At 43.8% G+C, this 24,925-nt stretch overlaps 1 protein-coding gene across 2 annotated transcripts in view; it reads right to left on the bottom strand.

The window, feature by feature from the left end:
- CXXC1 (CXXC finger protein 1) overlaps positions 1-24,925 on the bottom strand; it is a 99,063-nt gene that overhangs the window by 43,699 nt on the left and 30,439 nt on the right. The gene's annotated exons all lie outside the window — the stretch shown is intronic.

The following is a 24,925-nucleotide window of genomic DNA, read 5'->3' as shown; positions in this document are numbered from 1 at the left end:
TCTTTTTTATGACTGAAATTTGAACTATGGAAATGTCCGGTCCATATTTATACCTAACTTGGCCCTCTGGATAGAACAGAATAGACTTTTCCTTTTCTCGCACAGTGGTTTTTTCGGGCATTTTTGTATACGACCAACTGTGGAGTTCATATAATTTTTGGGATCATTTTGTGAATTATATTTCACCAGCGGTGTTAAGCTCAGCTAAAGTTATTTTGCTTACAGATGTTTCATATGGGGTGATTCCCAGTCTCCAGATATCAATGAATTTGATTTCAGATTGTGTGCTATTAGTTCTGAACTAGTTACTGATCCTTCTCATATAACAAGACACAAGCTGGATTTAAAATGTTCCGTGTACAATTCCATTTCTGAGCCTACTGTCCCTCCCTGTAGTACGTCAGACCACATGGTTCTTTTGCTTAACGTAAAAACATATGTTACATGCTTCGAAGCTGCAGATCACTCACTTAGACTAAGGAGTAATATAGCTGACGTATCCAATGTCAAAATTGGAAGAACAATCCATCACCTTTACTGATAATGATTCTAAGGGTGTCAATTTTATTTCCTGGATTACTTAGGAATTGGATGTCATAACCTCTTTAATTACCGTTATATCTCCTCACAGACATCCTTCTGCCCTCTGATACACTAAGGATTTATCATGCTACATACGAAGGATTTAGCAGAGGCCTAGAGCACCTGCAAATCCTCCGAAAATGTAAGGGTGGGAAGATAAAAACAACTATAAACAAGGCTGAAGAAAATATAGGGAACCACCTAGACTAGGTCAAGCAGTTTACTATGCGAATTGCATCCTGGATTGCGACAATTCTGCAAGTGAATTCTTTAAAATTGAAAAGGAATTATACAAGGTTTACCAAATTAATTTTTAGTGGCATCTTCTAAAGAGCTCTGCAATTCTCTCTCTAATTTTTTGTGGATAAAATCCAATTGATTTACCAACCATTCTCTACAGTGGTTAACAATGCTTTGACCTCTGTATATTCTAACAATGACCATTATCAGTATTTCTCTGAAATCAAGGCTGCTACCTCGGAGTCAACATTTCAAACTATACACTCCATTTAGTCTGCCTCCTCAGGTAACACTTGCTTGGCACAACCTTTTCATTGGTTGGCTCACTACATCAGCGCATGTTTGTGTCGGCTGATCAACTGCTTCCAATGAGGTTATTCTACCTCTGACTTGGAAACATTCTTGTTGTTGGTCCCTGGTTGACGAATTCTTAACAAGATCCTCTATCCCCTAGTAATTATGGTCCAATTTCTCGGATGCCCTTTGAACTAGGCTTTTGTTGCAGTTACCCCCACTTTTTGCCCCCTTTTTAGCTACTAGATGCTAATTTTGGACTCTTGACAGTGCGCTGGGGCCTGCTAACCAGACCTCAGTGCCAGTGTTCCTTCCCTAACCAAGATAAAGACTAATTGTGCTACAACTGGCAACGGACTTTAGCACCTCATCAAGTCCCTAGTAAATGGTACTCCAGGTACCTAGGGCAGGGGTACTAAAGAGGGTCCATAAGGACTGCAGCATTTCTTATACCACCCCAAGAGACCCACATACAAATTGTACCAAGCCTGCCATTGCAGGCAGCGTGACCTGGTGCAAACCATGAGTGAAAACACAAGACACAATCCTGTCTGTCATGCCAAAGTCAATGTAACTAATATATGTAAGTAACCCCACCAGCAGGCCTTGAGCCCTAAGGCAGGGTGCATTATTTTAGGAAACAGAGTTTTTGTTGCATGGAATTGGAAAAGAGGACCAGAGTTGGCCCCCCTCCCCCCGCCCCGAGCATCGCAAGGCATGAGCCCACTTGCTGATTCACCCTGACTGGCTTCCTGGCCGGAATATGCAGACTCTTTTTACAGAGACCGATCCTCATTGAAACGCATTGGGAACCAGATGCGGATTTGCACCCTGCACCCGGCCGCCCTCGCGTCGCTGGTGGTGGTGTACTGCTGGTGTTGCCTTGGACCTTGCCCACCTCTCACCTTAACTCCTGGAGATTGGTCCTGTAAGTCGATGTACTGAACCTGTTTGTAGAACTTGTTCCACTTTTTAAAGTGAAAAGAATTTACATCTAAACACATACTTACCGGAATAATGTTCCTCTGATGCCTAAACATATATAAAGAAACTTGCTATTTTTATAAATTGGTGTGGATCATCTTCTTGAGTCGTGTTGTCATTTATTAATCATTCTGTGTATTTGAAAATGCCTTGCACTCCACTGTGTTAAGCCTAAGGCTGCTCATCACAATGTCCCCTAATAGAGCACTTTGGGATTGAACAGCAAGACCCTGTCCTCTAGTAAGGGAACCCCTTGACTCTTTATGTGATATGTCAGTGATCTGATTTAATGTGTAAAGAGCCGGCTTCCTACATTGGTGGTGCAGCAGTGGGATAAAAGACGTGACATTTGCTGTACCACTTGGTTACTAAGTGATTTCATGAATTGTCTTAGGTGAAAATAAATTCTGATTTTCAATTTTTCTAAATTGTTTTAAAATAGCTGTTAAGACTTTGGTTAGGTCCTTTTGCAAAACTGTTTAGAATGTGAAAATTATTTTTAGTAAGTTAGGCCTTTAGAAAGTTCTTAGCCTTTTTTTTTTTTAAAGGTCCCAACACACTTAACACCATGTAAGATGCACCAGATACCTTCTCATCGCTCACCCTGGAGCCCTATAAGACCCTTAAGATGGAAAAGCTTAAGGCCCTTTGCAAAGCATGGAACCTCACCATGGGACATAAACCCACAAAAGACCACTTGCAAACATTGCTTGCAAAAAAAGCTAGGGCTATGGCTGAGGAAGAAAACCCCCTTGGAGAAGGGGAAGCAGATGCTGAGGTGAATGAAGTAGATGATGATTCCTCCAGCAACAATACAGAAAGCAATACCACTGAGAGCACCGAAGATGCAGATCTTCAGAAACTGGTCAAGAGGATGGCATTGGAGGCTAAACTCCTGGCCATAGAAAAGGAAAGTGTTGATGGGCCTAGGACCCATCTCTGGCGGCAGCAAAATAGGGAGGAAGGTTTAGACCCTAAAATCCACAAAAGGATTGTCCCCAAATATACAGATATATTGTCCCCCAAAGAGGACATCACAAAATGGTTCACACGTTTGAGAAAGCCTGCAGAGTAAGAAAGGTCAGCTAGAAGTATTGGGGCTCTCTCCTTTGGGAATTGTTCGCTGGTAAATGCAGGGATAGACTCCTGCCATTGAATGAGATAGATGCTGATTCCTATGACCTCATGAAGGACTACCTAGCTGAGGGCTCTGGACCCACCACTGAGGAATACAGGATCAGGTTCAGGGAGACTCAGAAAACATCAGTCAGTCCCAGATTGATTTTGTAGACTTTTCAGGGGAAAAACTAGGTGGTTAGTTAAAAGTAAGTCAGGTGCAATATTATGATAGGCTTTATAATTCGCTTATGAAAGAACATCTGGTAAGTAATTGTAATTCAGAAAAGTTGCATCAATACCTGGTGGACCTGGGACCAGTCTATCCCCAAGAGTTGGGGAGGAAGGCTGATCATTGGGTAAACATAAGAGTGTCCAAAACTAGGTATAATGGGGGTGACCAAAAGATAGAGGCCATAAAGCTGCCCCAAGAGATGAAGGTGTATCACTCTGAAGACAACGATAAAAGTAACGAGTCCTCTGTAGGCCCCCAAAAACCTGCTCAGGAGGGAGGGCCCAGAGACACTTTCCAAAAGAAAAGTGGGTACCTGGGTAAGAACTTGGACCCTAAGAAGGCCTGTTGCTCTAACTGTAAACAGGCAGGTAACCTAGCCAAGGACCCTTTCTTTCTTAAAAACAAGCCCGCTAGTGTCCCTCCAGGGGTTGCTAGTGAAGCATTTGAGGGATACTCCTCAGATGAGGAAGTCCTCCTAGCCTTTAACTGGAAAGTGGGCCCAAAAGGTGAATTGGAGTTTCCAAAGGGTAGTATACATTTCCACCACCTAGTGGTGAACGAAATCCCAGCCACTGCCCTGAGAGGTACTTGTGCCAGTCACAGTGTTGTGCATGACAGGTCAATACTCTCAAACCAGTATATCCAAGGCGTGCTAGAAGAGTAAGGGCTATCCCAGGGAAGGTTACTGTTAGCCCTGTGGCTTTATTACCCCTAGAAACAGCTAGGTCCTTAGTTGAAGAAGGGTGGTAGTCGACAAAGACATCCCCGTTGACCGTCACTGTGGAAATGAACACCCAGGGTTGGTCTGAGCCAAGCGACGGACTGGTCCAGTGCCAATCCTCACCCAAGGATTCTGGAAGTGATGACCCTGCAGTTAAAGCATTGGCATAGCCAATAGGTCTCGCCTTATTGACCTTATAAGTGTTTAGCCAGAGCTGTTGGCTTTGGCAGTGTTTTTAAGCTATGTTGTAGAGTATTAGGCTGCAGTGCAGCATGTTGAAAAGTTATAATAAAGTGTTAAAAGCATTTTTGCTACCTTATATATAACCAAGAATACATTATGTGCAACTGAGCGACCCTATTTAAAGCAAGTTTACATTTACAGTTACATGTGATAATTCATTACAGTAGCAAACTACAGAAAAACAATATACTCTCACAGAAAGAAAGACAAAGTGAAACATGTCAAATGTAATCGGGGATTGCATCGCTAACATGGAATACCTTTACCGCCGAGACCTGAAACAGAGCGTTTACCCAAGTTTTAATTTCCAGTTCTCATCTTCGCTTGAGCGGTTATTGCCTCCCCACAGCACAGCTGTGACTCGCCGCTGTTATGGACTGTAAGTCTTTCATCAATGGAAAGGAAAAAGCTCTTCTCTAAGCATCGGAAAGAAAGCCAACTCCTCCAACGGAGCACATGGAGAGGAATGGTCCGGGATGCCTGTCCCACCCTACAGCACTTAAAGAGGTCCTGGCAGTCATGGAGCTCATGGTGCTCCGTACTCCTATGCGAAAATAGGCCTCCTAAAGCAGTCAACAACCTGCAGCCCTATCCACCCACACACACATATGAAGGGTTTTAAGTTTGTACCCTAGATTTCTATTCATACACCCACCACCAGATTAAAACAATTTGAATGAACGAGAGTGCGTCGTGCTCATTTTAAAGATCTCGAACAGGCATTGTGCTACAAAGAAGCAGGAGCCCAGTGCAAGAATGAGATTGTCCATATCCATCCAAATGTTGGTTCAGATGTACATGGGCACCAGTGCAATCCAGGTGATTGGAAATCTTTTAGGAAAATATAACCAGTACAGTGTGCGCTATATAGTTTCTTAAGTTGCAATAGGCGATGCCCATATGCAGAAGCGATTCGTGTAACAATAGCCCTGCCTCGAGGATGTAGCAACAGGGGAGTAAGGCTGGTCCAGCAGCTTCTGCAGCGCGGGAGGGAGAGTGGGAAGGGGGAGAAGGGGTAGAGGGCGGCCCCTATTCATCTCAAGGCCAATGAATTACCTGGGAGACTCCGTGGCCCCTCACATTCGGACGGTGGGGGTATAGCTGCTGAAGGTGATTTTACATAAATGAAGGGACAAGCGACATTACCGGAAACAACAGGTTTACTCCTCATAGTAATTAATGAAGGCATTGTAATGCATGTTAACATCAGTCACGCTTGAAGTGACGTCTTTCCAAACCTTTTTTGGTAGTCTATTAGGACATATGTTGGAATATAATGATGTTGCTGGGTTTCCTATATATGACAGGGAGTAGTCTAACTTATTACAGAAGAAGCACATTGCGGTGCACATGCAAACAGGAGTCATTTTGTCTCCTTAACCAAAGCACTGGTGTTATTTCTGGCCTGCGTCTGAAGTGCTGAAGTCGCACTCACTTTTAGACAAATGATGAATGGTTGGTTCAGATGCACCAATTCATTTAAACACATAAGCAAATATGTTTGAACAAGGACATTTCTGTGCCCTCACAAAGAAAACATCAAGGGTCAGAGTGGAATGTACCAGTGCTGCGAAACATGGGCCATACCACTGCAAGGGGAAGCTCTTGCACTGCCACTCCCGCACTTAGATTGAGTTAATTAATCCCATTGTAGTCAATACCCTGACCCCTAGTTATTTTCCTTTCGGCTAGGTCTACGCGAAAGTGCTACTAACTTTCTATTATCCAGGCCACCGTCCTTGCGACCGCGTCCTCGATTGTTGACATTAAGTCCGGACTATTGCATTGTGGGAGCTGTAGTCTGGTGGCACTTTCATTAGTCCGATTCCGCGGAAGGCAATGATCTGTAGTGGAAAATCCCCTGGCTAGACCCGTGGCTCACAGATACTGTCTAGTGCAGCAGAGCGCCTAAATACCGTTTGGTGTAGGTGCTTGACAAACACATTCAACTCTACATGGAGTGACCGTGGTAGATTCTTTTGTATTGATTGTGAGTTTGCAGAGAGGCAGCTCCCGTGCCTTTATATGACAGCCCACTGATCCCACGTTAGTGGAGGGCACATCAAGGCCTTCAGTCCTTGCTAGGCATCTGGAAATGTGTAGTTTATTCGTTTTTGCTGATTGGAAGAAAAGAACGTGTGCGCACAATGGGCACGTGACGACTCTGTGGTGGTTGGTGACACACACCAGAGTGCCTAAAAGTGCTTTTAGCTGCATGTGGTGCTTTACACAGACAACGGAATACACACTAAATAGTGTTTGCATGGGAGAGTGCGAATAGCGGCACATGGTGACTGCTATACTGCACGCGAAGGACGGGTTCCTCGCACCGTTGCACACCTCGAAAATATTAGCTGGGTGTTCTGTACCTCGCATGTCTTCGTTACCCTCGAGTGGAGCAGGGTGGCGTCTGTGCTGACTCCCCTTTCCTCACCAGAATTGTGAGAGGGTCTGTGCGCCTAAAACGCAACAAAAACACACAAAACACAAGCATTTACAATACAATGGGTCTCGCATTTATGCAAGTTTAAGCTATTGGCATTGGATATGCCTATGCGTTTTATTTAGGTTTTAAAAGCCAAAACATAAATAAAAGTCATTTTGTCATATACAATGCCAATAGCTCAAACTAGCCTAAATGCGAGACCTATCGCATTGCAAATGCAAGGCACCGACAACAAGAGAAGGTGCGCGGTAAACAAGGTCCAAAGCACGTCCTGCCTGCAGTAAAAGAAAGTGAAGAAAATAGTGCTCACAGTCTAAATAACACGCACCCTGGTCCCGTCGCCATGGGAGGTGACAAATGAAGAGGCGGCGGTACTAAGGAGACTAACAATCCTATTTTCGAATCAGAAGTCAGCATTCAAGACAGACTGACAAGCCAATGGCTAAAATGGGCTGAGCTTCTATTTCCTACTCGACCACAAGTCTCGCAGAGCAGAGCATACTATGGCCAAGCCTGTGCACGCTACTCCTTCACCAAATGCCGCGCCTCGTTTTCAGCTCCGCCTGTGCGTACCACCCCCGGGGGAGGGAGGAGGGCAATCGGTGCTGTGCGAGGCCTTCGTAAAAGCCGGGATCTGGCGCTTGCTCGCCCAAGACACGTGAGGTCGCTTAATATAAGAGTAAAATAGTGTCTCCCTGTAAAGCCCCGTAGGATTGCCCAATCATGTGCTCCGCAGCAAAGTGGTGAGAGAACACAAGGGGAAAAGGTTTGATTTTGGAGTAAAATAAGATGGCCATGACAAACTAGATTTACTGCAATCGCCTTCCTTCCTGTCTGAAAAGGTTTGCTCAGTAGCCCAACAGAGAATGCTTGCAGCTTCAGCAAAATGTGTATTTAAACAACGGGTGTGCAATATAGATCCGTGAGATCCATGCTATATGTCCATGATAACCACTGACTTTTCCAACAAATAGTTTTATTAATTGTTTATATAGTTTTCTTTATTGGGAAATAAGTGGCAGTATTATTAGTGTGTTGAAAGCAAACCAGTATTTAAAGTAAGCGCGTTAATGCGGATTAGTGCAGCTGAAGAAGTGAACACAGGACAATGGTGTTCCAGACTACCACATAAGGGCCAACCAGTGTGCGTGTTTGTAAAACTCCTTAATCCAAATATAAAATAATTTGGTTTAAATGCTCAAATCTGCCCACTGTAATCTGTGTTTACAATGTGACCACGTAAACAGTTCTGTTTTGGATGTTATTGTTTAAAAATGTGAAGCTTTTCCTGCATAAAAGATTTTGTGTTAAAATCGAAACGGAATTGCAGCACAGTTGCAACTTAAATTAAGGAGGATGTCTCGGTATGGCTTGTTCTCTCCTGGCGCCCATGGTTTGTGTACTTGTAACACTTGCAAATGCCAAGCCATTAATCAAGCCGGATGGCTCTGTCTAGCTTCTAGCCCAGTGGTGCCTGTTGTCTGTTCCCTCCTTAGCATTAGTAAATGCAGTATTTGAAGTGAAGTGCTTTTAGCTACAATTAAACGCTCTGTATTAAATCTGTAAGGTTTGTGTTTGTAACGTTAGTAGTGAAATTTTCAAATAATGTATTTCTACAAGTACAGGGTTTGACATAGCGTGAAAGAAAAGTTCCCAAGTGTTTCCTTACGTTTAAGGCTGAAACTCTTCCGTGCAGTAAGGGAGGGGGAGGAACAGGTGAGAGAGGGGAAGGAAAGCCGGCCATGTGAGGAATGCTAGAAACCAGGATAGCAGCTGTGCGCATGCACGCCATCGTGAACGCAAGCTGGTGGCCAGAAAAAAGCCACTAGGTTAGCACTTCCAAAACCCGCTTACTAAAACTCTCGTCAGAGCAGCGCTATAAGCACTAGCTCAGGCGAGACCTAAAAAAAGTGTAGGAAAGGTGGCCAACTGTTAGCCAAAGTTCCAGTAAGCCAAGGAGACCCTGTCCCTGGTGAAGCCCTACCTAACCCACAAGATGTCCTGACTAGTCAGGCAGCTGTTAAATCTGAGATGGTGGCACCTCCGTTAACAGAAGAGAGAGTGGAATGAGGGTTTTGCTACAGGCTGTAGTAACTCTCCACTCTAAAACAGCAGACAGGCAATCTGAACCCAAAGAGGCCTGTATTTTAGCACATTCACCGGTCAGTGAAGAGCTAAAGGTGTGGTTCTGGACACCGACAGCAGTCAGTGACCTCTGCTGGCCATTAGCAGTTATGGCTGCACTGTCCTTGACAGGGTGGTTTGACTTCATGTGTAACAGCAAACTACATCCCCTGACCCTGTTGAGAGTAACTTCTTTGTGTATTCTGGGGGTTGCCCTGGCTGAGATACGGTTAGCAGAGATGGAGACTGCTGATCCCAAAACCAAGAGATTGGGGCACGGACACTAGAGAAATAGACAAAGGGCATTTTAAATTGGGTCCTAACACTGTTGAGGTAGGTCAGCTCCCCAGAGGGAATGACCTAGGCAGGAGGATGTAAGGCAGGGTAGGCCCTGCAATAAACAGGCCTGTTTCCTTACTCTTCCTTGCCTGACAGACTAGGAAGACTCTCCCAGGTTTGCCTGAGTTTCCTGACATGTTAGCTGGTGAGGACCTGTGTATGAAACTGGGGTTTGTTACACCCCGCCACTTTTTGCCAGGTATTAGATGCAACTTTGACTGAAGTGTACTGGGATTCTGCTAACCAGGTCCCCAGTACCAGTGTGCTTTCTCTAAAAATGTACAACTGGTTCCCCAATTGGTCAAACCTTTAACACCCTCTTTAAGTCCCTAGTAATTGGTACCCTGGTATCTAGGGCTTGAGGTCCTAAAGAGGACCCCTAAATGCTGCAGCACGGATTGTGCCACCCTAAGGGACCCCTCACCAAGCACATGCAAGAAAACACAACATGTCACATCCCTATGTGCCATGTCCCTAACACTGCATATTATATTTGTAAGCCACCCCTACAGCAGGCCTGACAGCTCTAAGGCAGGGTGCTGAATATTACATGTGAGGGCATACTTGCATGAGCAGATATGCCCCTGTACTGGTCAGTCCTATTACTGCCAGTACAAGTGACCAGGGAGGTCATTTTAAAACATGTGCTGGACACTGGTGAAAAGGAGTTTCATAGCTACACGATGGCTTCTCTGAAAATAGGGATGTTTGGTATCAAACATTCTGTATTGGTAGACCCACACTGATGACAGTGTTGGATTCATCAATACATGCACCCAGAGGGCACCTTAGAATTGCCTCATGAAAACCTACCAACCTTTGCAGTGCTTGCTTACTGGATTCTGCCAGTCTGCCACCCGAGACAAGTTTCTGTCCTCCTGGGGTGAGAGCCTTTGCTCTCAGGAGACCCAGAACAAAGGCCTGTCTGGGATGAGGGTGTAATACCCGCTCCCACAGGAGGGCCTGCTGATTAACCGCCTTCAGCTGAGGAGCTTCAAAGAAGATGCTGACTTTACCTAACGTGAGGGAAGCCAGATTCGCATTCCAGTCAAGTAGCAGTGCCATCTCCAGGCTAGTACCACCCCTAGCCTCTTCTTTTTTTGCATTTTGTTTGCTTCACTTCTTATATGTTTAGTATTTATATGTTTACCCGTTCACCTGGTCTGCTTCTATGCACAGCGCTCTGATACCCTGACGGGTCATGTTCGCGCTTTATAAAACTTTTTTAAATAAATAAATAAGGTGGGCTACTGTGCGGTGAAGACGATTTTTCAGAAGTGGCCATCTTTGTGATTGCATACTAAGGAATTCTGGGACGGGGTTATGCCCACTTCACACAGGAAGTGGTCATATAGGAGGCGTAGTGAGCCCAGGGGTAAGTAGCCCACTGGCTACTGACCTTCACTTCCCTTAACGCCCCTAAATTGCGTATTTAGAGGACCCCCTGACACTAACACTTCAGATTTTGAAGGACACAGAAGAAGAAGTGGACTGAGAAGACTGCTGACCCAAGAACCGAGGAGCACAACTGACTTGGCCTAAACCCTGCCAGCCTGCCTGTGGCACCCGAAGCTCGTGGAGCTCCCGATTTGTCCTGCCGCTGTGAGGACTCCAAGAAAGCAGGAGGCCCACGAGTGCTTTGCCAATTGCCAGAAAAACTTGTATAGTAGAAGAGCTATTCCTCTGCAGCCACAGGCACCAAAGAAGCAAGACCTGGGACACAGACCTGCCGCCTACAGATGCTACAGACCCAGCAGCCACCCACGGACATGTAACAGTGCTCCAACAGGTGGACAGCAGGACTGACCGAAGCCGCAGAGTTATGTTATGCTATTAATTTTGTAAAGCGCATAGCTGCCCCAGCAAAGGGGCGTCCCAGCGCTGCTCTCAATGCAAACAGAGAGCCAAAGGAGCTGCTGCAGAGGGGCGCAGGTTACTTCGGAAAGAGATATTTTTTATAGACTTTTGGAAAGACACAAGATTTTGGATGCTTCTGATGTTAAGAGGGAGGTTATGCCAGAGTTTAGGAACAAGGACACGGAAAAAGCGTCCTCCTGCCTGGGCTCTCTTAACCCGAGGAACAAACGCCAGGTGTTGACCAGTAGAGCGCAGCTGGCGGTTGGGTATGTAGGGCGTAAGAAGATTGGCTAAAATATCAGGGGACTGGGTATTCCGGATTCTATGGGAAATGCACAGGGCTATGAAATTAATTTGTTTCTCCACCGGGAGCCAGTGTAATCTGCGTATAAAGCTTGAAATAGAGCAGGTTCTCAGCAGGCCAAAGAGCATCCGGGCGGCAGCGTTTTGAGCCCTTTGTAGGTGATGCATCTCTGCTTTATTGGCCCCTAGGTACAGAGAGCTTGCGTAATCCAGCCTTGATAGTATAGTGGCCTGGATAATAACCTGTCAGGTGTTGGCATCGAAGAAGCCAGGCAGCGTTTTGATACCGCGTAGGAGCCCAAAGCAAACTCACGCTACCACCTTTGTTTGAGCCTGGAACGGTCAACGCAGAGTCGACCCATACGCCCAGGTTTTTTACCGTCTGTCGAGGAGCAGGCGGGGGGCCTAGGGTGGACGGCCACCAGTGTTCACTCCACAGAGGAGTGTTTTTGCCCACCAAGAGGATCTCAGATTTGGTGGCATTCAATTGAAGACGTTGGATGTCATCCAGTCCGCGATAGCTGTGAAATCATTTTTAAATTTGATTGCGTCTTATTATGCGGCGTTATCAGATAGCGCGACCACTAACTGTGTGTCGTCCGCGTAGGCGCCCACAGTTAGGCCCCTGTCCTTGATCACTGCTGCCAGGGGTTGAATGTAGATATTGAATAAAGTAGGGTTCAAAGCAGAGCCTTGAGGAACCCCTTGGCGCACAGCGTGCGTCTGAGGGCAAAAGGGGGGGGCAATCACTTGGAAGGATCTCTCAGCTAGAAAGGAGGAGAACCAAGTCAAGGCCGAGCCACTGATGCCAATATCCTCCAAGGGCTGCAAAAGGATCTGATGGGACACCGTATCGAATGCAGCGGTGACATCCAGAAGGATTAGCGCCGAGGCACGTCCGTCATCCAGTGAGCTCCGCAGGTGTTCCGTAACAGCCAGAAGGGCGGTTTCAGTACTGTGTCGTGGACGGAAGTCAATTTGGGAGGGGTTTAGCAGATCGTTGGCTTCTATGAAAGCGGTGAAAATGGAGTTAATATAAGATTCGGTGACTCTAAATCCCAGAGGAAGAAGAGAGATAGGGCGAAAATTCTCCGGCATGGAAACATCCAAAGTGGGTTTTTAGAGTAGTGGAATCACCTTAGCGTGTTTCCAGACGATGGAGAGTACCAATCCCTGGGGTACTAGCACCCTTGCAGCAGTGGAGGCTTGTTGTGCCCAGACCAGACACCATTGCCGAGGAAGACTAAACCTTCACGTCAGGCCTTCACGGACAGTGTAACCCACAACAAGAGGGGCCCAGCTGTCTTGTTTGCCTCTCCTGCAAAAGACAAAGAAGTGAGTCTGCGACCACTGCCCCCCAACACCACAGAGCACCTTTGCCTCCGTGCTCCAGAGCACAGGTCCAAGGGGTGGGAGTTGGTACCGCCAGGGTTCCCAGACCCACAAGTGTAAAACCCACACATGGGTTTGCCCAGACTTGACTTCCAGTCACTGCATGCAGCCTCTTTCTGCAGGTCCCCTCCAACCACAAGAGACTCCTGCATGGAATCCGACACCAAAAGACAACACTACGCCCGACCACAACAGCATGAGGAGAAGCAGACCAAGGATGGCCCTTTGTGCCCGAGAAACTCAAAGGTCAAGGCCCTCCTAAGGGTTCCCCCAGGACTGATCCACTTGTAGCCTCTTTGTAACTGGGCCGTTCTCCCACTGAAGTGAACGGGACACCTGACGCAGTGACACACCTCTGCACTTAGATGCCCCAGAGCCTCCTGAGGTGACCTGTTGGTGTGGCCTTGGACCGTACCCCATACTCATCTTAAGTCCAGAAGAACAGTCCCATAAGTCGCTGACAAGTGCCTGAATGCAATACATATTTTCCCTCAGCAGTAGAACATTTCCGATCCAGAAAATGCACTGTGTCCACTTTTGAAAACTGTAAAAATTCATAATTCGAAAAGTACATACCCGATTCCGATGATCTTGTATCTTCATTTACACAACAGGTTGTGTCACTTTTATAAATAGGTTTTACATTTATTTATTGAGTGTGGCCTCACTTACTGCCTTTGTGTGTGTAATAAATGCTTAGCAGTACCCTCCGATATGCCCAACTGCTCACCCACACTACCACCTAATAGATCGGGTGTCATTTGTGCCTCAGTAATTTCTTTGGGGTTTGCCTGCATTCTTTACACAGTGTACCGCTTTTTTGGGCCACAATATAAAGAGACAGCTACCTACAATTGTTAATAAACCACTTCCAGAATTTAGGGGCTCATTACGATGGTGGAAAAATAGCCACCGCTGGGCCGGCAGTGGCGATCGTTCCGTCATCGTCATGAGGTTTATCCCCGCCACATTATGATGGCGGTGGGTATCGTGGCGGACAGAAAGTCCGTCCGCCGCTTTTTCACTGGTAGCAATCGTCACGATTGCATGGCGGAGCGGTCAGCATGCTCACAATGGCTCCGCCGGCACAATTATGATGCCGGCGGAAGCCAGCCTTTCAGTGGTGGTTGAACCGCCATTAAAAGGCTGGCGGAGAATGTCTTCGGGGGCCCGTTGCGGGCCCCCTATGTGTGGGTGCACTGGGGGGGTACCCATGTTACCCCCCTACATTTTACTGCACCAAGTGGCAGGCACAGTGTAGTGCTTGCAGTTGTAGTGCAGTGAAATGCAAAACATGCTCCTTTTAACATCGCGGTGGTGCTGCTGTCAGCAGCCACCACCGCAATGTTAAAGGGGCGAAATCCGACCACAGAGGTGGCGGTTCTATCATAATTGTATATGCAGGACCGCCACACGCATGGTGGTCGGACCCAATCACCGCTACGGTGGCGGGCTGACCAAGTCCACCCGCCATCGTAATGAGCCCCTAGGTGCCCAAAACTCACTCAAACTCTCATCCGGTTGATTTTCAAGAATTTCACAGCACTGACGGTGCTTTGGTCTATTATAAACTAAAGAGGCATTGCACCTCTTATTCTTCTTGACCTCTCATCTGCATTTGACACGGTCTGTCATTTGTTACTTCTTGACAGACTATGCAAGTGTGGCTTTAGAAGCCAGCTGTTGGAGTGGTTTCACTCCTGTATCACTGCTCAGAGCCAATCAATAATTCTGCCTCTGCATCAATCCACAGCACAGTCACTATGCTGTAGTGTTCCACAAGGATCAGCCATTACTCCAATCGTCTTTAACCCTTGTTGTCCCTCCCCTCGTCTGATTAAGGACCATGACCTATGTTGTGTGTGTTGCTGATGCCATAAAAATGATAGTAAGGCTGGACAGCACATCTGTTTTGGCTCAGTCCAAGTTTGTTAAGAGCTTTAAGCCAGTGTATTGCTGCCACCCAACAAACTTAACTCGGATAATACTGAGATCATTATTTTAGGAGGGTCCTCGTCTTAACGCATATCTAATTATGGGCCTTCTGAATTGGAACACTGTTCTGGTTTTAGGTTATTTTAGATGGCACTCTATCCCTTTCCCCTCAAATTAAGAAAGGCGCTACATGATTGTGACCGAGGTTGGATCGAAGGTCCGTTTTCATAGTATATTCTCAAAATAGTGCTCCTTTCTTTTTGCTTGTTGCAGATTTGTAAGGCTCTGAAATCTCAACAAGGTAGCAGATCTTTTGCCTACCATCCCAAGTTGCTCGGGAACTCTCTCCCTGCTCCTTTATAGCTTAAAATAACTTGAGTAAGTCTAGGCTATTTTCTGAAAGCTGAAGGACTGTCGCTAGTAAATGTTCCTAATTTATCAGGACCCCTCCAAGTAATTGCACACTTTGTAAGCATCTTAATAATAATTATAATATACAACTCAGATGAGACTGCAAAAAATCTGAGGGCACAGCAAAACGTTTAAAGTAAAAAAAAATAAACGCTTATTTAAAAAATATCATAAAAATTTATGTGGCACCAGATTCAGGAAGGCCGTCTTATTACTGCCCATACTATCACTTCATCTCTTTGGGGCAGTTAGTGTCCGAGTAGGTCAAAGGGTACATGTTACACTTGGTTAGGGAACAAAATTACATTTGTCTGCATTTTACCAAGTGACAACTTGGGAATGTGAGTAAGAAATCAAACTGGAAGCACACATTTCTGCATTGTTAACTTTTAGATTAGATGTAGGTTTACTTCAAATGATTCCTAAAGTAGAACACCACAATTTCTTCAGAAACAGCTCAACTGTGTAAATTTGTTCGTGTTTTTAACACCGTTGGAATATACAAAGCACTTTTTTTGCACTATTCTTCCGATCAGTGACTGCATCATTGCCACGCACGGTTGCACACTCCACAGCACATTGACTTCTGGATCTTTGCAGCACATGTAACGGCTAGCAGGGGAAGTGTGTTAAGTGTATTCATGAGATCAAATGGGGGGAATCAAGGCAGACTATTTTTAAGGAAGCAGAGTTTCAAGCAATAATGAGGAGAAACATAACTCAAAGGTCAAACATAGTGCAAAGCAGTGGCGACTACAGTTAACAGCTAAAAGGACAGGGCAGGATTGTCATTCTGTTTTTTGCTCTAATACTTTATATTTCTATGAAATTAAATATAAAGTCCTGTACTAGACAGAGAAAAACAGTAAAAAAAATTGGAAAGGAATACAGGCACTTGAGGACTAACAGACAAAACAATGTATTTTAAGAGAAAATGAAGGAGTGTAATATAGGAACAGAACAAGCGGAAAATGGGGATGAATTCAAGTATGTGGCTGCCAGAGGTAAGATTAAGAGAGAACATTAAAGGGCACCAGGCGGGCAAATGATGGCAAGTAAGAATTAGGTTGCTCAATGGCGATTAGAACTAGCCACGGACCAAGTAATGAGAAATGGCCGTGAGTGAGCGGGTAGGTAACCATGGGTACATTTGCAAACAATACACAGGTGATTTGATGGCTCCAGTGAAGCAACCAGTGAGAAAATAGGAAATGGGTGATACACAAATGGGTGAAGGGTTTAGATGTACTAAGAGATGAGCTATGGGAGCATACCTCTGGGTACAGTTAAATAGGATGCCAATAGCATACAAAGGTTAAAGGGAAGCCAGTAGAGTGAAGTTACAGAGGAAGCAAATGAAGACGTGGGCCAGGGGTGCAATACATAACAGAAAGGAATAGGAGTTAAAAGTAGATTCTAGGAGAGAGAAACGATAAACAAAAGTCCAATTAGACAGAAGACCTCTAGACCAGGTATGAAAAAGTATAGTTAGACATCAGAAATTTAGTTGGGTTAAAATATGAGATTGTAAACAGCAGACACGAGCAATGAAGGAGATGGGAGCACAAACATACAGAGAATGCCAAGAATATGGACTGAGGAGGGATAAAGGGGATAGAATTGAGATGGAAAGGGAGAGGGTGTAAGAAAAAAGAACTTCAGTTTTGATAGATAAAAGGTGAAGAGAAAAAGATATCCCCTGTTGGGTAGAAGAGAGACGGGGGTCGTGAGGGAATGAAAGAATCTCTGCAACCACCAAAACTTGACAGAAAGTTGGTTGTGTTACAGTACAACAGCCCAAAATATATCTATAAATCTATGAAAAAGTAAAGAACAAGTATTCTGTAATGTCCAAGTCAAAATCCAGACCGAAACCTCATTCTTCTGTGCATTTTGGTTGGACCAAAAGAGAGATGTGTATAAAAGCACTTCCTCAAACATATTTAATCTGAAGCAGTTATTTTTTTTTGGTGGAGAAGGGGACCGCAATTCCACCCGGAAATTATGAAGGACTGATAAACTCTTACAGGAAACACAAACTTTAAGTTATTGCCATTAAAGGGGGCTCCAAATGTTAATGAATCACAGGGTGAACTCGATTTTTCACACAAGGCCGATAGATGTTTAATAAAGGAAGCCAAAGTGCAATGTGCATGTGTACTTGACATATGGGGCTAGATTTACCTATCGTAGGAATGGTGAGAAGTAAATAAAGATAGGTTATGTGTAATATGCAAAACAACAACAATTTAACAGGGTGTTTACAAATTTCTGTTTAAATGTCCTCATAATGCAAGGACAAGGGGCCCCACCTAATCCATTTAACATATGGAATTGAGAGAACATATACTTTGAAAGTGAGCCCCCGGGTCAGAGAGTAAGAAACAGCTGTCTTCACCTCAAGCATTACTTTGGGGAAAGCTATCATTTTGGACTCTTATTTAATTTTCTTCACCAGTGAAATTCCACCGGTTACAGGAATTCACCTGTCAGACTTTCCTGGCCTTTTAATGGTAGACCGAATGCCCAGCTCTGTCTTCCACCCCCCCCCCCCCCCCCCCATGCTCCCTCACACCAATTGATGTCAATGTTTCTTGTTCGAAAATGTTTAGCATTATTAAAAAACATGTATCTGTAAGCAAATATTCATATCAGGACACAGTCCTATCAACAAAATCCAAATAAAAAACAATTAGGCATGAGTTTGGATAGGTATAAAAGCAATGGCAAGCGATATAACGATTAAACCATAATTTAAAAAAAGTGCAAAATCAACATTAGATAATCATTCATTGCTTTATCAAAAGAAACGTAACTAAAAATCGATTGTGGTAAAAAATCCTGGCAGACTTTCTCGATCTCTTTGTCATAGTCTGGCCTCCCATTCCGCTGGGCTCTGCCTCCTAATCCTCATGCTACCACCTACCACTGCCTCAGGCTAACCCAGCGGTACTAGCGATGGTGCCACAGTATGTGGCACAATCCCTACAATGCAGCTGTGGTCTCAAAACACCATCACATGCATTTCTGATCTACTGTACCCTAACATGTCTCACTAATTAAAATCAGTGCATTCCAGGGCAGGGATGAGTTCACTGGACCTCACCCTCATGGAGTTTTTAGTTGTTGCCAATATATATATATTTGTGTTAATACTTGCTTTTCTCACATATGGTTAGCCAATTAAAAAAGTGCTTGTTTATGGGGTGCTGCGTTTTAGGGACCCATCACATATATACACCACCTTACGGGCCCAAAAAACAGGCCTGAGCTCATTGGTGAGTTACTCTCACCTGAACAAATCAATACCAGACTAGGCTTGTGAGGTGCACTCATCGACCTTATGACTTTTAACGCACAGAGTATGGTCTCTCCAAAACTTGCTGGGTAACTCATTCCCACTATGGTGGGTACGAACTTCAGTTGTTCATAAGCAGTAAACATTCACATATAAACCATTCATGCACAAGCTATCAATCTACACACACACCATCAATCAATCCATCTAGCCATACACACATTAACTATCTGCTCCACCCGCTCATCCCTCCACATGTTCATCACACACATAAAACTCCACCTAAACATTCACCATCAATATGTAGAAACCTATTTTCTTTATCCACTGATCACACTCACCAAACACAAGCTCACTAGCTACCTATTCACATACTAAACATGCTTATGCCAACACTTTCCTTTCATCCATCCGTAAACACTGAAGCTCACTGTTGCTACATTCAAACAAACTCGCCATCGACCCACAAAAAACATCTCTCCCTGTCCCTCCCTCCCTCCCTCTCTCCTTCCCTCCCTCCCTCCACATACAATCCTTCCAGATCTCCTTACATCCACTCGCACACAAGCTCACACCAGACAGCATTCCATACATCTGTTTAGCATCCACTAGCAGACAATATTCCAGACGATGCCAAAAGATCTGGACACAAAATGACAGAAATGGCCAGCAGAAGTGGATATACCACACTATTTAGTATGTATTCAAAGAAACACAACATAGCAGCAATTTGCCAATACTTCAGAGAAGCCACCTAGAACTGGACAAAGTTAAGTAGGTGTTCCCTCTAGAAGTGAACACAATACTCCGGTGTAGGCTTTTGAAGTGAAGTATACACTGTAGAGTTAAGAGAGCCAGCAACTCAGGCTAGCTACCTCTTTCCTTCAGCATCTCAAATTTAACTTGATTTCTCTGCAGCAGTCATTTTGTGAATGGAGCTTAGAAAAAACGTTTAACTACATAAAAGCCAAATCTTTTGGCTTTGTCAGTATTTTATGGGTTATAAGACAACAGCGCCCGATGAAAAGTAGATTGTGAATTCTAAAGCTCATATTAAAACTTAACTGTCCAGCTAGGGGCCCCGATTTTTTAGGGGAATTGATTATAAAGTGGTCCGGATCTCTCTTACCAGTCCCCATTGTTGCTCCCTAAATCTCCTAATCGAAGAAAAAAAAATCTAACTTACTCTCCTGAATTTACATTGTAGAGCTTACTCTGAGCGTGTACAAGCACAGCAATGCTTTCTACCAGTCTGGCAGCTCTTCAAGATGAGGCAAGCACAAGAGGCCCATGGGGACGTGAACCAATACTTCTAGACACTATCAAAAAGTGCTCAGTATACATTACCACTGTCAAAGCGTATCTCAACCACTTTTGTCATGTGGCATGTGAACCAGGGAGGTAAGAGCCTAATAGCTAATCTCAGGCAGCCAAAGTCTTTTTAAAACCTGCCCTCCCATGGCTGTAAAATAATGTACATTGAAGAGCGAACTGAACAGAAAAGGCTCTCATTTCTAGTTTTCTTTTCCTGTGCTTCTAATCCTTATCCCCCATCCCCATGGTCTCAAAGCTACCACAGGCCCAACATCCTCTAGCAGCTGACTCTGGCACCCCAGAAAAGTAAATGGCACACAAAATAAGGGGGCTTCTGAGGCAGACTCATGATTGTGCCCAACAGGACTTTAATATGGCCAATGTAGTTCCCCAGGATGGGAGCCTTCAACCTCTCTTTTGCCATCCCCAGCCTTGTCCATCTTTCCAAAGCCAGTCTGCCTAAAACAAAATCCCTCATGCAACCACACCCCTACTAACCTTACCCCATCACATTTATACCCAGCCCACAAAACACCTCAATAAACATCCCAACACAGAATACTCTTAGTCTTAGGCTGAACAAGAAATAACCAGCTGAATTGTTCAGAAATCAGGTGAGCTCTCCACCTTCTCATCCATGTAAGATGAACAAACCCCCAACTGATAGAACATATTACAACAAAATCAGCAGCAGCCTTGTGATCATACACAAAGACGCTTGGACATTCCAAGAACTCCCCACATCGCCCTCAAAAACCCTTATCACATAGCTCCCCCTTTCATCTACACAAACCGTCACATTTCAGCTCTTCAAGAGGCCACCTGGCTACAACAGCCTCTTCCTTGAGGATTTCAAACAATCACCACATCCAACATTCCGCACGCCACCCAACGTCCTTCTAGAACACTTCAATCTCCAAGGAGACGGGACCATGAGAACAAGGAAGGAAGAATTCCTAAGGCTCATGTCTTCAGTGAAACTAACAGTCAAAACCAAAAAGACACCCACAAGTAGTTCAAGCATTCCCCGCTTGCAAGTACCAATGACATTCTTACACAAGGCAGGACACATCATAGATGCCTGGGAAGGGATTGTGCACAGCACTTTTCTAGAATGAGCACCCACACCCCAGCCTCCTGCAAGAGTCCAAAACACAATTCCTTTAAATGATAGTACATAAAAGCACTAAATACCAGCAACAGAGAAACTGAATGGGTGCAAAGGAAAAAACCAGCCCAAATCTCAGAATCTCTTTAAAAAAAAGACATTCCTCAATAGTTTACCTAAAATCTAGACACCATCTAAAAAACACAAACAAATGCAGAAGCAAAGCATATTTTGAGTAAGTTTGCAACTGTATTCCCTAACTACCACCTACCACACTAACAAAACCTCCACACCCATAAAAAACAAATCTATTGAAGAATTTGACAAACTCTTAAACAACTCAAAAGTCCTCTTCAGAGCCACAACAAAAAATAACAATTATTCCCGCCTCAAACTAACGAAGTCTTGAACTGCTCCCTCAAATACCACTCATATGAAGATTATATCCCCATTTAAAATATTTGTTACAAAACGGGTTTCCAAAAAAAGTTGACTACACCTTACAAACTGTTAATAACTCTAGCAACAAGTGATCTCTCAATAAAAATACAAAGTAGGACAAATTCCTAATCTTTTTAGGAAATCTCAAATTAACACAGAAGATATGACCAACTTCCAGCCAATCAACCACGTCCCTCATCCATAGTAAAACAAAAAAATGCCAGCAATAGCGTTTCATGGATCACCATCTCCTCTCTGAATTCTTAAAATGTGATTTGAGCCCTACATCAACTTGGTCGATGGCTCTCTAACTTCAAAATAAAAAGACGCCCAGTAACCAAGATCTGACTGCAGTCTTTGAGACAGTCAGCTAGTGCACCCTCTACACACACAAATGACGTTAAATTCTTCCTCTAGGGCAGTCTGCAGGGCTTGTACAAAATTACTGCCACCGACAAACTTACATGCATCATCGCCGTGGGCTCCTGTATTGATCAAACAGCATTGGTTGCTCACTTCAAGCTGTTGAATACAGTATATAAAGCTGAAGCCGTGTGCTCAGTTCACAGGTGTAACAATCAGACTCCTACATTTAGGAATACCACAATCCGAGGCAAAAAAGCATTTGCCGATAAGGCCTGAATATACTTCTCCAACCTAGGGTCTTAGCCAGTTACCTGGAATTCAGGAAAGACTTAAAATATACTTGGACTCAATAATCAATGCTGATATCCGCTATTTTATAATAAAATGTATACCCTGAGGGAAGACGGGCCCCTCAAATATGGTCTACAATAATTCGCCATTTCTCATTTTACAGCACCCACAAACACCAATTGTACCTCCTTTTGTTTTGGAACTCACACTTGGTAAACCTTAATGAATTACTGCAGAATCTGCAATAATGACAGACAGAAAAAAGACGTAATAGGACCACAAGCACCCGTGCTCTTCTTCACAATATTTACATACTCCTATTCGGACAGTCTAAACAAAAGAGTCAAAAAGGCATTCAATACAAACTAGAATAAATACCCTAAAATAAAATAGCAAACCAAAAATAAACAAAAGCAATCACCAGTAGGAACTCCTCAGAGTTCAAGCACTGTATAATTATGCACCACATTGACAGTATCTTTATGGGGACTACATTATGAAAAATAGAAGCACAGTGCAGACGTTAACCAAATGTAATTTCGTAATGTTGTCAAAAGATGCACTTTATTTATATCCTCGTAGCAACATGGGATACTAACATGTAGTCCAACTTACAAAATATACCAATTTGATAAACAGCATTTCAGAGGGCTTCTCTTACAGCTACCAGATTCATATCCTGGAGATTTACACTGATATTTTTCCTCTCATTCTCCATTTATCTTGGAGCCAGACTTTTTTCCATTGTCCAAGAAATTAAAAAGATTTTGATGAAAAAGTAAATACAGCTGTTATGGTCACAGAGATAATGCTAGTTTGCTCCTAGATGTTAATGTAACTTATTTTTCTCCCCTTGTTACACTCTGATACCCCTTGTTAGTGGTGAAGAGCCTCATTCCGGTTTCCACCATCTGCTCCCATAGAAACATGGCTTGGTTGGACTTCGCTCTCGGTCATTATTGGGTCCTTTTCCTCAATGGTAAGCACCATATCTTCATTATTCCTATCTTTTCCTGGCTCACTGAATGGTACCCGTATCTCCGGAAATCGCTCTGATAGAACTAGTCTACTTTTGATCCTTAGATTCCAACTGAGTTGAACAACTACCTTTCTGTATCAATGGTCATTAGGAACAAATTACCAAATCAAAAAAGGCTAGATACGAATAAGTCACTTTCACAATGATCTGGTTCAAAGACCGGTCGTTATTCACTACTGGTTTGCTTCAAATGTTACAACCGAGCCTGAATCAACTTAAGCCATGACTGATACTACAGTCTCTTTTCCAGAAAAAAGAAAATACGGTTGCTCACTGTATCCCCCACCCAAAAGGAAAAATACTGTACACTTTAAAGTATCTTATCAATAGGATACATTTTTTCGGCTTTTACCAATAACTTATATAATTACTCCAAAGACTACCATATCCAGTTTCATATTGCCACTTTAAGTACATAATACTCTCTTACTTAAAACTGTTGGTCTCTTGCACTTTGTCCCCACTTCCATCATATACCTCCAGTGTTAAGCTACCTATTTTATACGTACTGCAATTACCAATCCAACATATATGCAATGAGTGTCACAAAATTAGAAACCTTGAACTTCGTGACTAGCAAGAACATTTATTTCAAGGCTATCAGCCATTGGTTTATCGTAATTAAGGTGAAACTACTGTGAGATGAAAACACGATTTTTTTGCTTAATACAGCTGTGTAATATACCCAGGTTTTGTTACTCCTGGGTATACTGGGGGGAAATCGCCCACCCTAAATAGACCAGTAACCTATGCGACTTAGAACTGGTAGTGGCACACAGTAACATAGCTAAACTCTATGCAGCAGTGAAAAAACAAGAGTCCTGATGCTCTATTACAGCCAAATATCAGAACTGAAGATTTAGGAAATAAAGACGTACTATGGTCTGACATACAGAATACATTCAAAGAAGCCAACCTGAATACATTCAAGGACCGAGATAATTGGGATTGGGGACACAATTCTGACCTGTAACCCCCCTATTGATTATACATTAAATACTGTTGTTGATGATGCCCAAGTTTCAGGTCTTTTTGCTCAGAGAAACAAGTGTCAACTTATAGGTCATCTATCTGCTGATGTAAGGGAAAACACAACCATAATTTGGTAAGATCAGTTAAATTATATTGATTTTCAATAAACAAAAAAAAAAAACATTAAAAAGGTTTCATAAATGTAACTCGTGTTCAAGATTTAGTCATAAAACATGCTACTTTTTATGAAACATAAGTTATGATTCAAGATGTACTGAATATGAGAAAATATCGATAGAGTTCTGAATCACTTCCTACCTAACCAACCAATGCCAGTTCGTTCACGTGGGCTCCTCCAGGCTCCAAAAGATCCTGATCAACTCCAGAAACCCCCAGGGTTCAATCTTGTTCACGGTTAACTTCAAACTGAACATGGAGTCCCTTCAAGACTCTACACACTGAAAACAGCATACAAATTCACCAATACCCTGTTGATAAACTATATTTGAAAGTTTCCTATGCTCTGCTCCAGATATCCAACATGTCAAACTCTGCCTGCACTTTGTCTAGACCAAAATGTCCAGCATCTACCTGAAGCTTAATCATACTAAGAATAAGCACAACTAGTTCAACCCTGGCTCAATGACATGAACGGATCCAAACCTCAACATTCACCGACCACCAGCTCACTCAGAAGCACTCTGGAGACTAACCTTACCCTCAAGGAACACACTGCTACAAAAACCAAACACGTCCTGGTACCAGCTCGCTCTGCTAAAGAAAGTGGAACCATTCTTCCCAAGAAGTAATTTGTGAACTGCTGCTTAAACCCTCGTTCTCTCAAATGCGCACGGTGACAATACCCTTCTTTAAA

The sequence above is a fragment of the Triturus cristatus genome, chromosome 10 (assembly GCF_964204655.1).
Source record: "Triturus cristatus chromosome 10, aTriCri1.1, whole genome shotgun sequence".
NCBI lineage: Eukaryota > Metazoa > Chordata > Amphibia > Caudata > Salamandridae > Triturus > Triturus cristatus.
The sequence above is the reverse complement of the archived record's forward strand: the minus strand, read 5'-3'. Positions and strand labels throughout refer to the sequence as shown.